The sequence below is a fragment of the Mesoplodon bidens genome, assembly GCF_964165515.1.
Source record: "Mesoplodon bidens genome assembly, contig: HAP1_SCAFFOLD_164, whole genome shotgun sequence".
In the NCBI taxonomy this organism is placed as follows: Eukaryota; Metazoa; Chordata; class Mammalia; order Artiodactyla; family Ziphiidae; genus Mesoplodon; species Mesoplodon bidens.
In genome coordinates this window covers 1046194-1065620 of record NW_027671188.1, presented here as the reverse complement: position 1 = coordinate 1065620, position 19427 = coordinate 1046194, and positions in this window count along the sequence as shown.

Here is a 19427-nt window from a genome sequence, read left to right as displayed (position 1 = left end):
GAATATGGAGTCAGGCACAGCTGCAGGGGCTATTGCTGCCTGGAGTGCTGTTTATATTGACCTCAACCCAGGCACACCTGGGGAGGGCTTGCCGGCAGGGTCAGGCTGCCCAGGGCAGCTAATCCTCAGCCCTCAGGGAATCACATTGCAGAAAATGGACCTCGCTAAGACAGAATATTCGCCAAGGAGAAAAAGGACACAATGCCATTTGCAGCACCGTAGATGAGTCTCGAGGTAATCACGTGACTTGGAGTAAGTCAGAAAGTGAAAGACACATATCGTATCATATCACTTATAGGTGTTACCTATAAATTGATACCAGGGCAGATATTTCCACGGAGAAGGGCAATCACAGATTCATTAAAGAAACTTATGGTTCACCAAAGGAAAGGTGTGAGGATTGAATTCATTACGATATTGGGGTTAACAGACATATACAAACACAGTAGACGTATATAATCACCAAAGACCTACGGAGTACCAAGAGAAGACTACTCAACATTCTGTCATAACGTACATGGGAAAAGGATCCCAGGAAGAACAGACATATGTATATGTGTAAAAGAACCACCTCTTGCACACCTACAACAAGCTAAACGTTGTACTCAAACTTGCTGTAATAAAAAATAAAAGATTAAATTAAAAACAAGAACAAGAAGTAGTGAGACACACTTGAGGGGCTTTCTCCTGGCACATTCCGTTCTACATGCCAATCTAGAACGCAACTTCCATTGAGGCTCTGCTGCCCTAGTAACCAGATTTGGTAAGGGAGAACTGCTGCCACCTTGTGGCCGTTTCTCACAACTGCAGCTTTAATCCCAGCGCTAATGGTCAGTGGATATTCCAAATCATTACAGGCCTGTAAATGACGCCTGCCCTGAAAACAAATCCTGGGGTCATATATTGACCAAAAAATTCAAAAGACGTCCATATTTCAAAACGACAGTTTCAAGAGGCATATTTCACGCACATTAGTGTTCTGCTTCTTTTGCTTTCTTTCTTTCTTTGTTAAAAAAACGGGAATGGAAAAAGGCAACCCTCAGAATGGGCGAAAACGTTCACAAACGAATCAATGGACAAAGGTTTAACCTCCAATATATATAAACAGCTCATGCAGCTTAATATTAATAAAACAAACAACCCAATACAAAAATGGGCAGAAGATCTAAAGAGACGTTTCTTCAAAGAAGACACAGAGATGGCCAAGACGCACATGAGAAGCTGCTCAACATCACTAATTATTAGAGAAATGCAAATCAAAACTACAATGAGGTAAGACCTCACACCTGTTAGAATCGGCATCATCAGATAATGTACAAACAACAAATTCTGGGGAGGGTGTGGACAAAAGGAACCCTCTTCCGCTATTGGTGGGAATGTAAATTGATACAGTCACTATGGAGAACAGTATGGAGGTTCCTTTAAAAAACTAAAAAGAGAATTACCATAGGATCCAGCAATCCCACTTCTGGGCATATACCCAGAGAAAACCATAAATCACAAAGACACATTCACCACAATGATCATTGCAGCACTATTTACAATAGCCAGGTAATGGAAGCAACCTAAATGCCCACAGACAGACGAATGGATAAAGATGTGGTACGTATATAAAATGGAATATTACTCAGCCATAAAAAGGAATGAAACTGGGTCATTTGTAGAGAAGTGGATGGATCTAGAGACTGTCATACAGAGTCAAGTAAGTCAGAAAGAGAAAAACAAATATTGTATACTAATGCCTATATGTGGAACCTAGAAAAATGGTACAGATGAACTGGTTTGCAGGGCAGAAATAGAGACACAGAGGTAGAGAACAGACGTATGGACACAAAGTGGGGGAAGCCATGGGGTGGTGGTGGTGGGATGAGTTGGGAGATTGGGATTGACCTGTATACATGTATATGCATAAAATAGATAACTAATAATAACCTACTGTATAAAAAAATAAACAAAATTAAATTTCTAAATTTTTAAAAATAAAATGTAAAAATAAAACAGAAAAAAAGTTCTTCCATTCACACTGATGTATATATAACAATGAATTATTTCCATGCTTATATCTATAAATACATAAAAGAGGAATAAAATCTAACTTGAACCAAAAAAGAAAAAAAAAAAAAACTGAACCTAACAGTTACACAGAGGAAAACACTACCAAGGCACTTGCTCCAGTGGTAAACAATTCTGAAATTGGTCAGAGGTGGGGAATCATCTCCCATACAGCCAGCAGCCCCACCCGCCCACGCAAGGAGCGTCCTTATTGCAAAGCTGGGAGACCGTGCCCAGGCCTCTGTGAGTAAACGTGAGCTGAGCCCCAGGCCAGATGCTGCTGAACTGTTCCCACCCTTCCCAGGTGAAACACCTGAATATGTACAAGGGCTTGAAAGCCTAGAGGGAGGGCCGTGGAGCCACACCAGCGATGGCACGCAGGCCAACTTGGTGCCTGCAGGTCAGCCAGGATGGTCCTGGCCACGGGCGCTCTTCTGGAAGCTTTCCATTGCCCTGCCTGAGATACCCCTCCCGTCCCGGCCCCCACTCCTTTTTTTCCTTCCTCACCTCAGCCCGGAGAGATATTCCAGTGGAAGTTATGGGTGACACATCCTCTCCTTTACAGGTGGCAGCCTGGCAACTCCTGCCGAAAGTCCAGCAGAGCCCCACTCACACCGGGCCACCCACAAAGCCGTGGACCCTCACACCCTCCCACCAGCACAGCCCCGAGACTGCTGACGGGGCAGAGAATATGGAGTCAGGCACAGCTGCAGGGGCTATTGCTGCCTGGAGTGCTGTTTATATTGACCTCAACCCAGGCACACCTGGGGAGGGCTTGCCGGCAAGGTCAGGCTGCCCAGGGCAGCTAATCCTCAGCCCTCAAGGAATCACATTGCAGAAAATGGACCTCGCTAAGACAGAATATTCGCCAAGGAAAAAAAGGACACAATGCCATTCGCAGCACCGTAGATGAGTCTCGAGGTAATCACGTGACTTGGAGTAAGTCAGAAAGTGAAAGACACATATCGTATCATATCACTTATAGGTGTTACCTATAAATTGATACCAGGGCAGATATTTCCACGGAGAAGGGCAATCACAGATTCATTAAAGAAACTTATGGTTCACCAAAGGAAAGGTGTGAGGATTGAATTCATTACGATATTGGGGTTAACAGACATATACAAACACAGTAGACGTATATAATCACCAAAGACCTACGGAGTACCAAGAGAAGACTACTCAACATTCTGTCATAACGTACATGGGAAAAGGATCCCAGGAAGAACAGACATATGTATATGTGTAAAAGAACCACCTCTTGCACACCTACAACAAGCTAAACGTTGTACTCAAACTTGCTGTAATAAAAAATAAAAGATTAAATTAAAAACAAGAACAAGAAGTAGTGAGACACACTTGAGGGGCTTTCTCCTGGCACATTCCGTTCTACATTCCAATCTAGAACGCGACTTCCATTGAGGCTCTGCTGCCCTAGTAACCAGATTTGGTAAGGGAGAACTGCTGCCACCTTGTGGCCGTTTCTCACAACTGCAGCTTTAATCCCAGCGCTAATGGTCAGTGGATATTCCAAATCATTACCGGCCTGTAAATGACACCTGCCCTGAAAACAAATCCTGGGGTCATATATCGACCAAAAAATTCAAAAGACGTCCATATTTCAAAACGACAGTTTCAAGAGGCATATTTCACGCACATTAGTGTTCTGCTTCTTTTGCTTTCTTTCTTTCTTTGTTAAAATAACGGGAATGGAAAAAGGCAACCCTCAGAATGGGCGAAAACGTTCACAAACGAATCAATGGACAAAGGTTTAATCTCCAATATATATAAACAGCTCATGCAGCTTAATATTAATAAAACAAACAACCCAATACAAAAATGGGCAGAAGATCTAAAGAGACGTTTCTTCAAAGAAGTCACAGAGATGGCCAAGACGCACATGAGAAGCTGCTCAACATCACTAATTATTAGAGAAATGCAAATCAAAACTACAATGAGGTAAGACCTCACACCTGTTAGAATCGGCATCATCAGATAATGTACAAACAACAAATTCTGGGGAGGGTGTGGACAAAAGGAACCCTCTTCCGCTATTGGTGGGAATGTAAATTGATACAGTCACTATGGAGAACAGTATGGAGGTTCCTTTAAAAAAGTAAAAAGAGAATTACCATAGGATCCAGCAATCCCACTTCTGGGCATATACCCAGAGAAAACCATAAATCACAAAGACACATTCACCACAATGTTCATTGCAGCACTATTTACAATAGCCAGGTAATGGAAGCAACCTAAATGCCCACAGACAGACGAATGGATAAAGATGTTGTACATATATAAAATGGAATATTACTCAGCCATAAAAAGGAATGAAACTGGGTCATTTGTAGAGAAGTGGATGGATCTAGAGACTGTCATACAGAGTGAAGTAAGTCAGAAAGAGAAAAACAAATATTGTATACTAATGCCTATATGTGGAACCTAGAAAAATGGTACAGATGAACTGGTTTGCAGGGCAGAAATAGAGACACAGAGGTAGAGAACAGACGTATGGACACAAAGTGGGGGAAGCCATGGGGTGGTGGTGGTGGGAAGAGTTGGGAGATTGGGATTGACCTGTATACATGTATATGCATAAAATAGATAACTAATAATAACCTACTGTATAAAAAAATAAACAAAATTAAATTTCAAAATTTTTAAAAATAAAATGTAATAATAAAACAGAAAACAAGTTCTTCCATTCACACTGATGTATATATAACAATGATTTATTTCCATGCTTATATCTATAAATACATAAAAGAGGAATAAAATCTAACTTGAACCAAAAAAGAAAAAAAAAACCTGAACCTAACAGTTATACAGAGGAAAACACTACCAAGGCACTTGCTCCAGTGGTAAACAATTCTGAAATTGGTCAGAGGTGGGGAATCATCTCCCATACAGCCAGCAGCCCCACCCGCCCACGCAAGGAGCGTCCTTATTGCAAAGCTGGGAGACCGTGCCCAGGCCTCTGTGAGTAAACGTGAGCTGAGCCCCAGGCCAGATGCTGCTGAACTGTTCCCACCCTTCCCAGGTGAAACACCTGAATATGTACAAGGGCTTGAAAGCCTAGAGGGAGGGCCGTGGAGCCACACCAGCGACGGCACGCAGGCCAACTTGGTGCCTGCAGGTCAGCCAGGATGGTCCTGGCCACGGGCGCTCTTCTGGAAGCTTTCCATTGCCCTGCCTGAGATACCCCTCCCGTCCCGGCCCCCACTCCTTTTTTTCCTTCCTCACCTCAGCCCGGAGAGATATTCCAGTGGAAGTTATGGGTGACACATCCTCTCCTTTACAGGTGGCAGCCTGGCAACTCCTGCCGAAAGTCCAGGAGAGCCCCACTCACACCGGGCCACCCACAAAGCCGTGGACCCTCCCACCCTCCCACCAGCACAGCCCCGAGACTGCTGACGGGGCAGAGAATATGGAGTCAGGCACAGCTGCAGGGGCTATTGCTGCCTGGAGTGCTGTTTATATTGACCTCAACCCAGGCACACCTGGGGAGGGCTTGCCGGCAGGGTCAGGCTGCCCAGGGCAGCTAATCCTCAGCCCTCAGGGAATCACATTGCAGAAAATGGACCTCGCTAAGACAGAATATTCGCCAAGGAAAAAAAGGACACAATGCCATTTGCAGCACCGTAGATGAGTCTCGAGGTAATCACGTGACTAGGAGTAAGTCAGAAAGTGAAAGACACATATCGTATCATATCACTTATAGGTGTTACCTATAAATTGATACCAGGGCAGATATTTCCACGGAGAAGGGCAATCACAGATTCATTAAAGAAACTTATGGTTCACCAAAGGAAAGGTGTGAGGATTGAATTCATTACGATATTGGGGTTAACAGACATATACAAACACAGTAGACGTATATAATCACCAAAGACCTACGGAGTACCAAGAGAAGACTACTCAACATTCTGTCATAACGTACATGGGAAAAGGATCCCAGGAAGAACAGACATATGTATATGTGTAAAAGAACCACCTCTTGCACACCTACAACAAGCTAAACGTTGTACTCAAACTTGCTGTAATAAAAAATAAAAGATTAAATTAAAAACAAGAACAAGAAGTAGTGAGACACACTTGAGGGGCTTTCTCCTGGCACATTCCGTTCTACATTCCAATCTAGAACGCGACTTCCATTGAGGCTCTGCTGCCCTAGTAACCAGATTTGGTAAGGGAGAACTGCTGCCACCTTGTGGCCGTTTCTCACAACTGCAGCTTTAATCCCAGCGCTAATGGTCAGTGGATATTCCAAATCATTACCGGCCTGTAAATGACACCTGCCCTGAAAACAAATCCTGGGGTCATATATCGACCAAAAAATTCAAAAGACGTCCATATTTCAAAACGACAGTTTCAAGAGGCATATTTCACGCACATTAGTGTTCTGCTTCTTTTGCTTTCTTTCTTTCTTTGTTAAAATAACGGGAATGGAAAAAGGCAACCCTCAGAATGGGCGAAAACGTTCACAAACGAATCAATGGACAAAGGTTTAATCTCCAATATATATAAACAGCTCATGCAGCTTAATATTAATAAAACAAACAACCCAATACAAAAATGGGCAGAAGATCTAAAGAGACGTTTCTTCAAAGAAGTCACAGAGATGGCCAAGACGCACATGAGAAGCTGCTCAACATCACTAATTATCAGAGAAATGCAAATCAAAACTACAATGAGGTAAGACCTCACACCTGTTAGAATCGCCATCATCAGATAATGTACAAACAACAAATTCTGGGGAGGGTGTGGACAAAAGGAACCCTCTTCCGCTATTGGTGGGAATGTAAATTGATACAGTCACTATGGAGAACAGTATGGAGGTTCCTTTAAAAAACTAAAAAGAGAATTACCATAGGATCCAGCAATCCCACTTCTGGGCATATACCCAGAGAAAACCATAAATCACAAAGACACATTCACCACAATGTTCATTGCAGCACTATTTACAATAGCCAGGTAATGGAAGCAACCTAAATGCCCACAGACAGACGAATGGATAAAAATGTGGTACATATATAAAATGGAATATTACTCAGCCATGAAAAGGAATGAAACTGGGTCATTTGTAGAGAAGTTGATGGATCTAGAGACTGTCATACAGAGTGAAGTAAGTCAGAAAGAGAAAAACAAATATTGTATACTAATGCCTATATGTGGAACCTAGAAAAATGGTACAGATGAACTGGTTTGCAGGGCAGAAATAGAGACACAGAGGTAGAGAACAGACGTATGGACACAAAGTGGGGGAAGCCATGGGGTGGTGGTGGTGGGATGAGTTGGGAGATTGGGATTGACCTGTATACATGTATATGCATAAAATAGATAACTAATAATAACCTACAGTATAAAAAAATAAACAAAATTAAATTTCAAAATTTTTAAAAATAAAATGTAAAAATAAAACAGAAAAAAAGTTCTTCCATTCACACTGATGTATATATAACAATGAATTATTTCCATGCTTATATCTATAAATACATAAAAGAGGAATAAAATCTAACTTGAACCAAAAAAGAAAAAAAAAAAAAACTGAACCTAACAGTTATACAGAGGAAAACACTACCAAGGCACTTGCTCCAGTGGTAAACAATTCTGAAATTGGTCAGAGGTGGGGAATCATCTCCCATACAGCCAGCAGCCCCACCCGCCCACGCAAGGAGCGTCCTTATTGCAAAGCTGGGAGACCGTGCCCAGGCCTCTGTGAGTAAACGTGAGCTGAGCCCCAGGCCAGATGCTGCTGAACTGTTCCCACCCTTCCCAGGTGAAACACCTGAATATGTACAAAGGCTTGAAAGCCTAGAGGGAGGGCCGTGGAGCCACACCAGCGACGGCACGCAGGCCAACTTGGTGCCTGCAGGTCAGCCAGGATGGTCCTGGCCACGGGCGCTCTTCTGGAAGCTTTCCATTGCCCTGCCTGAGATACCCCTCCCGTCCCGGCCCCCACTCCTTTTTTTCCTTCCTCACCTCAGCCCGGAGAGATATTCCAGTGGAAGTTATGGGTGACACATCCTCTTCTTTACAGGTGGCAGCCTGGCAACTCCTGCCGAAAGTCCAGCAGAGCCCCACTCACACCGGGCCACCCACAAAGCCGTGGACCCTCACACCCTCCCACCAGCACAGCCCCGAGACTGCTGACGGGGCAGAGAATATGGAGTCAGGCACAGCTGCAGGGGCTATTGCTGCCTGGAGTGCTGTTTATATTGACCTCAACCCAGGCACACCTGGGGAGGGCTTGCCGGCAGGGTCAGGCTGCCCAGGGCAGCTAATCCTCAGCCCTCAGGGAATCACATTGCAGAAAATGGACCTCGCTAAGACAGAATATTCGCCAAGGAGAAAAAGGACACAATGCCATTTGCAGCACCGTAGATGAGTCTCGAGGTAATCACGTGACTTGGAGTAAGTCAGAAAGTGAAAGACACATATCGTATCATATCACTTATAGGTGTTACCTATAAATTGATACCAGGGCAGATATTTCCACGGAGAAGGGCAATCACAGATTCATTAAAGAAACTTATGGTTCACCAAAGGAAAGGTGTGAGGATTGAATTCATTACGATATTGGGGTTAACAGACATATACAAACACAGTAGACGTATATAATCACCAAAGACCTACGGAGTACCAAGAGAAGACTACTCAACATTCTGTCATAACGTACATGGGAAAAGGATCCCAGGAAGAACAGACATATGTACGTGTGTAAAAGAACCACCTCTTGCACACCTACAACAAGCTAAACGTTGTACTCAAACTTGCTGTAATAAAAAATAAAAGATTAAATTAAAAACAAGAACAAGAAGTAGTGAGACACACTTGAGGGGCTTTCTCCTGGCACATTCCGTTCTACATTCCAATCTAGAACGCGACTTCCATTGAGGCTCTGCTGCCCTAGTAACCAGATTTGGTAAGGGAGAACTGCTGCCACCTTGTGGCCGTTTCTCACAACTGCAGCTTTAATCCCAGCGCTAATGGTCAGTGGATATTCCAAATCATTACCGGCCTGTAAATGACGCCTGCCCTGAAAACAAATCCTGGGGTCATATATCGACCAAAAAATTCAAAAGACGTCCATATTTCAAAACGACAGTTTCAAGAGGCATATTTCACGCACATTAGTGTTCTGCTTCTTTTGCTTTCTTTCTTTCTTTGTTAAAAAAACGGGAATGGAAAAAGGCAACCCTCAGAATGGGCGAAAACGTTCACAAACGAATCAATGGACAAAGGTTTAATCTCCAATATATATAAACAGCTCATGCAGCTTAATATTAATAAAACAAACAACCCAATACAAAAATGGGCAGAAGATCTAAATAGACGTTTCTTCAAAGAAGACACAGAGATGGCCAAGACGCACATGAGAAGCTGCTCAACATCACTAATTATCAGAGAAATGCAAATCAAAACTACAATGAGGTAAGACCTCACACCTGTTAGAATCGGCATCATCAGATAATGTACAAACAACAAATTCTGGGGAGGGTGTGGACAAAAGGAACACTCTTCCGCTATTGGTGGGAATGTAAATTGATACAGTCACTATGGAGAACAGTATGGAGGTTCCTTTAAAAAACTAAAAAGAGAATTACCATAGGAACCAGCAATCCCACTTCTGGGCATATACCCAGAGAAAACCATAAATCACAAAGACACATTCACCACAATGTTCATTGCAGCACTATTTACAATAGCCAGGTAATGGAAGCAACCTAAATGCCCACAGACAGACGAATGGATAAAGATGTGGTACATATATAAAATGGAATATTACTCAGCCATGAAAAGGAATGAAACTGGGTCATTTGTAGAGAAGTGGATGGATCTAGAGACTGTCATACAGAGTGAAGTAAGTCAGAAAGAGAAAAACAAATATTGTATACTAATGCCTATATGTGGAACCTAGAAAAATGGTACAGATGAACTGGTTTGCAGGGCAGAAATAGAGACACAGAGGTAGAGAACAGACGTATGGACACAAAGTGGGGGAAGCCATGGGGTGGTGGTGGTGGGATGAGTTGGGAGATTGGGATTGACCTGTATACATGTATATGCATAAAATAGATAACTAATAATAACCTACTGTATAAAAATATAAACAAAATTAAATTTCAAAATTTTTAAAAATAAAATGTTAAAATAAAACAGAAAAAAAGTTCTTCCATTCACACTGATGTATATATAACAATGAATTATTTCCATGCTTATATCTATAAATACATAAAAGAGGAATAAAATCTAACTTGAACCAAAAAAGAAAAAAAAAAAAAAACTGAACCTAACAGTTACACAGAGGAAAACACTACCAAGGCACTTGCTCCAGTGGTAAACAATTCTGAAATTGGTCAGAGGTGGGGAATCATCTCCCATACAGCCAGCAGCCCCACCCGCCCACGCAAGGAGCGTCCTTATTGCAAAGCTGGGAGACCGTGCCCAGGCCTCTGTGAGTAAACGTGAGCTGAGCCCCAGGCCAGATGCTGCTGAACTGTTCCCACCCTTCCCAGGTGAAACACCTGAATATGTACAAGGGCTTGAAAGCCTAGAGGGAGGGCCGTGGAGCCACACCAGCGACGGCACGCAGGCCAACTTGGTGCCTGCAGGTCAGCCAGGATGGTCCTGGCCACGGGCGCTCTTCTGGAAGCTTTCCATTGCCCTGCCTGAGATACCCCTCCTGTCCCGGCCCCCACTCCTTTTTTTTCCTTCCTCTCCTCAGCCCGGAGAGATATTCCAGTGGAAGTTATGGGTGACACATCCTGTTCTTTACATGTGGCAGCCTGGCAACTCCTGCCGAAAGTCCAGCAGAGCCCCACTCACACCGGGCCACCCACAAAGCCGTGGACCCTCCCACCCTCCCACCAGCACAGCCCCGAGACTGCTGACGGGGCAGAGAATATGGAGTCAGGCACAGCTGCAGGGGCTATTGCTGCCTGGAGTGCTGTTTATATTGACCTCAACCCAGGCACACCTGGGGAGGGCTTGCCGGCAGGGTCAGGCTGCCCAGGGCAGCTAATCCTCAGCCCTCAGGGAATCACATTGCAGAAAATGGACCTCGCTAAGACAGAATATTCGCCAAGGAGAAAAAGGACACAATGCCATTTGCAGCACCGTAGATGAGTCTCGAGGTAATCACGTGACTTGGAGTAAGTCAGAAAGTGAAAGACACATATCGTATCATATCACTTATAGGTGTTACCTATAAATTGATACCAGGGCAGATATTTCCACGGAGAAGGGCAATCACAGATTCATTAAAGAAACTTATGGTTCACCAAAGGAAAGGTGTGAGGATTGAATTCATTACGATATTGGGGTTAACAGACATATACAAACACAGTAGACGTATATAATCACCAAAGACCTACGGAGTACCAAGAGAAGACTACTCAACATTCTGTCATAACGTACATGGGAAAAGGATCCCAGGAAGAACAGACATATGTATATGTGTAAAAGAACCACCTCTTGCACACCTACAACAAGCTAAACGTTGTACTCAAACTTGCTGTAATAAAAAATAAAAGATTAAATTAAAAACAAGAACAAGAAGTAGTGAGACACACTTGAGGGGCTTTCTCCTGGCACATTCCGTTCTACATTCCAATCTAGAACGCGACTTCCATTGAGGCTCTGCTGCCCTAGTAACCAGATTTGGTAAGGGAGAACTGCTGCCACCTTGTGGCCGTTTCTCACAACTGCAGCTTTAATCCCAGCGCTAATGGTCAGTGGATATTCCAAATCATTACCGGCCTGTAAATGACACCTGCCCTGAAAACAAATCCTGGGGTCATATATCGACCAAAAAATTCAAAAGACGTCCATATTTCAAAACGACAGTTTCAAGAGGCATATTTCACGCACATTAGTGTTCTGCTTCTTTTGCTTTCTTTCTTTCTTTGTTAAAAAAACGGGAATGGAAAAAGGCAACCCTCAGAATGGGCGAAAACGTTCACAAACGAATCAATGGACAAAGGTTTAATCTCCAATATATATAAACAGCTCATGCAGCTTAATATTAATAAAACAAACAACCCAATACAAAAATGGGCAGAAGATCTAAAGAGACGTTTCTTCAAAGAAGTCACAGAGATGGCCAAGACGCACATGAGAAGCTGCTCAACATCACTAATTATTAGAGAAATGCAAATCAAAACTACAATGAGGTAAGACCTCACACCTGTTAGAATCGGCATCATCAGATAATGTACAAACAACAAATTCTGGGGAGGGTGTGGACAAAAGGAACCCTCTTCCGCTATTGGTGGGAATGTAAATTGATACAGTCACTATGGAGAACAGTATGGAGGTTCCTTTAAAAAAGTAAAAAGAGAATTACCATAGGATCCAGCAATCCCACTTCTGGGCATATACCCAGAGAAAACCATAAATCACAAAGACACATTCACCACAATGTTCATTGCAGCACTATTTACAATAGCCAGGTAATGGAAGCAACCTAAATGCCCACAGACAGACGAATGGATAAAGATGTGGTACATATATAAAATGGAATATTACTCAGCCATAAAAAGGAATGAAACTGGGTCATTTGTAGAGAAGTTGATGGATCTAGAGACTGTCATACAGAGTGAAGTAAGTCAGAAAGAGAAAAACAAATATTGTATACTAATGCCTATATGTGGAACCTAGAAAAATGGTACAGATGAACTGGTTTGCAGGGCAGAAATAGAGACACAGAGGTAGAGAACAGACGTATGGACACAAAGTGGGGGAAGCCATGGGGTGGTGGTGGTGGGATGAGTTGGGAGATTGGGATTGACCTGTATACATGTATATGCATAAAATAGATAACTAATAATAACCTACTGTATAAAAAAATAAACAAAATTAAATTTCAAAATTTTTAAAAATAAAATGTTAAAATAAAACAGAAAAAAAGTTCTTCCATTCACACTGATGTATATATAACAATGAATTATTTCCATGCTTATATCTATAAATACATAAAAGAGGAATAAAATCTAACTTGAACCAAAAAAGAAAAAAAAAAAACTGAACCTAACAGTTATACAGAGGAAAACACTACCAAGGCACTTGCTCCAGTGGTAAACAATTCTGAAATTGGTCAGAGGTGGGGAATCATCTCCCATACAGCCAGCAGCCCCACCCGCCCACGCAAGGAGCGTCCTTATTGCAAAGCTGGGAGACCGTGCCCAGGCCTCTGTGAGTAAACGTGAGCTGAGCCCCAGGCCAGATGCTGCTGAACTGTTCCCACCCTTCCCAGGTGAAACACCTGAATATGTACAAGGGCTTGAAAGCCTAGAGGGAGGGCCGTGGAGCCACACCAGCGACGGCACGCAGGCCAACTTGGTGCCTGCAGGTCAGCCAGGATGGTCCTGGCCACGGGCGCTCTTCTGGAAGCTTTCCATTGCCCTGCCTGAGATACCCCTCCTGTCCCGGCCCCCACTCCTTTTTTTCCTTCCTCACCTCAGCCCGGAGAGATATTCCAGTGGAAGTTATGGGTGACACATCCTCTCCTTTACAGGTGGCAGCCTGGCAACTCCTGCCGAAAGTCCAGCAGAGCCCCACTCACACCGGGCCACCCACAAAGCCGTGGACCCTCACACCCTCCCACCAGCACAGCCCCGAGACTGCTGACGGGGCAGAGAATATGGAGTCAGGCACAGCTGCAGGGGCTATTGCTGCCTGGAGTGCTGTTTATATTGACCTCAACCCAGGCACACCTGGGGAGGGCTTGCCGGCAGGGTCAGGCTGCCCAGGGCAGCTAATCCTCAGCCCTCAGGGAATCACATTGCAGAAAATGGACCTCGCTAAGACAGAATATTCGCCAAGGAAAAAAAGGACACAATGCCATTTGCAGCACCGTAGATGAGTCTCGAGGTAATCACGTGACTTGGAGTAAGTCAGAAAGTGAAAGACACATATCGTATCATATCACTTATAGGTGTTACCTATAAATTGATACCAGGGCAGATATTTCCACGGAGAAGGGCAATCACAGATTCATTAAAGAAACTTATGGTTCACCAAAGGAAAGGTGTGAGGATTGAATTCATTACGATATTGGGGTTAACAGACATATACAAACACAGTAGACGTATATAATCACCAAAGACCTACGGAGTACCAAGAGAAGACTACTCAACATTCTGTCATAACGTACATGGGAAAAGGATCCCAGGAAGAACAGACATATGTATATGTGTAAAAGAACCACCTCTTGCACACCTACAACAAGCTAAACGTTGTACTCAAACTTGCTGTAATAAAAAATAAAAGATTAAATTAAAAACAAGAACAAGAAGTAGTGAGACACACTTGAGGGGCTTTCTCCTGGCACATTCCGTTCTACATTCCAATCTAGAACGCGACTTCCATTGAGGCTCTGCTGCCCTAGTAACCAGATTTGGTAAGGGAGAACTGCTGCCACCTTGTGGCCGTTTCTCACAACTGCAGCTTTAATCCCAGCGCTAATGGTCAGAGGATATTCCAAATCATTACCGGCCTGTAAATGACACCTGCCCTGAAAACAAATCCTGGGGTCATATATCGACCAAAAAATTCAAAAGACGTCCATATTTCAAAACGACAGTTTCAAGAGGCATATTTCACGCACATTAGTGTTCTGCTTCTTTTGCTTTCTTTCTTTCTTTGTTAAAAAAACGGGAATGGAAAAAGGCAACCCTCAGAATGGGCGAAAACGTTCACAAACGAATCAATGGACAAAGGTTTAATCTCCAATATATATAAACAGCTCATGCAGCTTAATATTAATAAAACAAACAACCCAATACAAAAATGGGCAGAAGATCTAAAGAGACGTTTCTTCAAAGAAGTCACAGAGATGGCCAAGACGCACATGAGAAGCTGCTCAACATCACTAATTATTAGAGAAATGCAAATCAAAACTACAATGAGGTAAGACCTCACACCTGTTAGAATCGGCATCATCAGATAATGTACAAACAACAAATTCTGGGGAGGGTGTGGACAAAAGGAACCCTCTTCCGCTATTGGTGGGAATGTAAATTGATACAGTCACTATGGAGAACAGTATGGAGGTTCCTTTAAAAAACTAAAAAGAGAATTACCATAGGATCCAGCAATCCCACTTCTGGGCATATACCCAGAGAAAACCATAAATCACAAAGACACATTCACCACAATGTTCATTGCAGCACTATTTACAATAGCCAGGTAATGGAAGCAACCTAAATGCCCACAGACAGACGAATGGATAAAGATGTGGTACATATATAAAATGGAATATTACTCAGCCATAAAAAGGAATGAAACTGGGTCATTTGTAGAGAAGTGGATGGATCTAGAGACTGTCATACAGAGTGAAGTAAGTCAGAAAGAGAAAAACAAATATTGTATACTAATGCCTATATGTGGAACCTAGAAAAATGGTACAGATGAACTGGTTTGCAGGGCAGAAATAGAGACACAGAGGTAGAGAACAGACGTATGGACACAAAGTGGGGGAAGCCATGGGGTGGTGGTGGTGGGATGAGTTGGGAGATTGGGATTGACCTGTATACATGTATATGCATAAAATAGATAACTAATAATAACCTACTGTATAAAAAAATAAACAAAATTAAATATCAAAATTTTTAAAAATAAAATGTTAAAATAAAACAGAAAAAAAGTTCTTCCATTCACACTGATGTATATATAACAATGAATTATTTCCATGCTTATATCTATAAATACATAAAAGAGGAATAAAATCTAACTTGAACCAAAAAAGAAAAAAAAAAAACTGAACCTAACAGTTACACAGAGGAAAACACTACCAAGGCACTTGCTCCAGTGGTAAACAATTCTGAAATAGGTCAGAGGTGGGGAATCATCTCCCATACAGCCAGCAGCCCCACCCGCCCACGCAAGGAGCGTCCTTATTGCAAAGCTGGGAGACCGTGCCCAGGCCTCTGTGAGTAAACGTGAGCTGAGCCCCAGGCCAGATGCTGCTGAACTGTTCCCACCCTTCCCAGGTGAAACACCTGAATATGTACAAGGGCTTGAAAGCCTAGAGGGAGGGCCGTGGAGCCACACCAGCGACGGCACGCAGGCCAACTTGGTGCCTGCAGGTCAGCCAGGATGGTCCTGGCCACGGGAGCTCTTCTGGAAGCTTTCCATTTCCCTGCCTGAGATACCCCTCCTGTCCCGGCCCCCACTCCTTTTTTTCCTTCCTCACCTCAGCCCGGAGAGATATTCCAGTGGAAGTTATGGGTGACACATCCTCTCCTTTACAGGTGGCAGCCTGGCAACTCCTGCCGAAAGTCCAGCAGAGCCCCACTCACACCGGGCCACCCACAAAGCCGTGGACCCTCACACCCTCCCACCAGCACAGCCCCGAGACTGCTGACGGGGCAGAGAATATGGAGTCAGGCACAGCTGCAGGGGCTATTGCTGCCTGGAGTGCTGTTTATATTGACCTCAACCCAGGCACACCTGGGGAGGGCTTGCCGGCAGGGTCAGGCTGCCCAGGGCAGCTAATCCTCAGCCCTCAGGGAATCACATTGCCGAAAATGGACCTCGCTAAGACAGAATATTCGCCAAGGAAAAAAAGGACACAATGCCATTTGTAGCACCGTAGATGAGTCTCGAGGTAATCACGTGACTTGGAGTAAGTCAGAAAGTGAAAGACACATATCGTATCATATCACTTATAGGTGTTACCTATAAATTGATACCAGGGCAGATATTTCCACGGAGAAGGGCAATCACAGATTCATTAAAGAAACTTATGGTTCACCAAAGGAAAGGTGTGAGGATTGAATTCATTACGATATTGGGGTTAACAGACATATACAAACACAGTAGACGTATATAATCACCAAAGACCTACGGAGTACCAAGAGAAGACTACTCAACATTCTGTCATAACGTACATGGGAAAAGGATCCCAGGAAGAACAGACATATGTATATGTGTAAAAGAACCACCTCTTGCACACCTACAACAAGCTAAACGTTGTACTCAAACTTGCTGTAATAAAAAATAAAAGATTAAATTAAAAACAAGAACAAGAAGTAGTGAGACACACTTGAGGGGCTTTCTCCTGGCACATTCCGTTCTACATTCCAATCTAGAACGCGACTTCCATTGAGGCTCTGCTGCCCTAGTAACCAGATTTGGTAAGGGAGAACTGCTGCCACCTTGTGGCCGTTTCTCACAACTGCAGCTTTAATCCCAGCGCTAATGGTCAGTGGATATTCCAAATCATTACCGGCCTGTAAATGACACCTGCCCTGAAAACAAATCCTGGGGTCATATATCGACCAAAAAATTCAAAAGACGTCCATATTTCAAAACGACAGTTTCAAGAGGCATATTTCACGCACATTAGTGTTCTGCTTCTTTTGCTTTCTTTCTTTCTTTGTTAAAAAAACGGGAATGGAAAAAGGCAACCCTCAGAATGGGCGAAAACGTTCACAAACGAATCAATGGACAAAGGTTTAATCTCCAATATATATAAACAGCTCATGCAGCTTAATATTAATAAAACAAACAACCCAATACAAAAATGGGCAGAAGATCTAAATAGACGTTTCTTCAAAGAAGACACAGAGATGGCCAAGACGCACATGAGAAGCTGCTCAACATCACTAATTATCAGAGAAATGCAAATCAAAACTACAATGAGGTAAGACCTCACACCTGTTAGAATCGGCATCATCAGATAATGTACAAACAACAAATTCTGGGGAGGGTGTGGACAAAAGGAACCCTCTTCCGCTATTGGTGGGAATGTAAATTGATACAGTCACTATGGAGAACAGTATGGAGGTTCCTTTAAAAAACTAAAAAGAGAATTACCATAGGATCCAGCAATCCCACTTCTGGGCATATACCCAGAGAAAACCATAAATCACAAAGACACATTCACCACAATGTTCATTGCAGCACTATTTACAATAGCCAGGTAATGGAAGCAACCTAAATGCCCACAGACAGACGAATGGATAAAGATGTGGTACATATATAAAATGGAATATTACTCAGCCATGAAAAGGAATGAAACTGGGTCATTTGTAGAGAAGTGGATGGATCTAGAGACTGTCATACAGAGTGAAGTAAGTCAGAAAGAGAAAAACAAATATTGTATACTAATGCCTATATGTGGAACCTAGAAAAATGGTACAGATGAACTGGTTTGCAGGGCAGAAATAGAGACACAGAGGTAGAGAACAGACGTATGGACACAAAGTGGGGGAAGCCATGGGGTGGTGGTGGTGGGATGAGTTGGGAGATTGGGATTGACCTGTATACATGTATATGCATAAAATAGATAACTAATAATAACCTACTGTATAAAAATATAAACAAAATTAAATTTCAAAATTTTTAAAAATAAAATGTTAAAATAAAACAGAAAAAAAGTTCTTCCATTCACACTGATGTATATATAACAATGAATTATTTCCATGCTTATATCTATAAATACATAAAAGAGGAATAAAATCTAACTTGAACCAAAAAAGAAAAAAAAAAAAAACTGAACCTAACAGTTATACAGAGGAAAACACTACCAAGGCACTTGCTCCAGTGGTAAACAATTCTGAAATTGGTCAGAGGTGGGGAATCATCTCCCATACAGCCAGCAGCCCCACCCGCCCACGCAAGGAGCGTCCTTATTGCAAAGCTGGGAGACCGTGCCCAGGCCTCTGTGAGTAAACGTGAGCTGAGCCCCAGGCCAGATGCTGCTGAACTGTTCCCACCCTTCCCAGGTGAAACACCTGAATATGTACAAGGGCTTGAAAGCCTAGAGGGAGGGCCGTGGAGCCACACCAGCGACGGCACGCAGGCCAACTTGGTGCCTGCAGGTCAGCCAGGATGGTCCTGGCCACGGGCGCTCTTCTGGAAGCTTTCCATTGCCCTGCCTGAGATACCCCTCCTGTCCCGGCCCCCACTCCTTTTTTTTCCTTCCTCTCCTCAGCCCGGAGAGATATTCCAGTGGAAGTTATGGGTGACACATCCTGTTCTTTACATGTGGCAGCCTGGCAACTCCTGCCGAAAGTCCAGCAGAGCCCCACTCACACCGGGCCACCCACAAAGCCGTGGACCCTCACACCCTCCCACCAGCACAGCCCCGAGACTGCTGACGGGGCAGAGAATATGGAGTCAGGCACAGCTGCAGGGGCTATTGCTGCCTGGAGTGCTGTTTATATTGACCTCAACCCAGGCACACCTGGGGAGGGCTTGCCGGCAGGGTCAGGCTGCCCAGGGCAGCTAATCCTCAGCCCTCAGGGAATCACATTGCAGAAAATGGACCTCGCTAAGACAGAATATTCGCCAAGGAGAAAAAGGACACAATGCCATTTGCAGCACCGTAGATGAGTCTCGAGGTAATCACGTGACTTGGAGTAAGT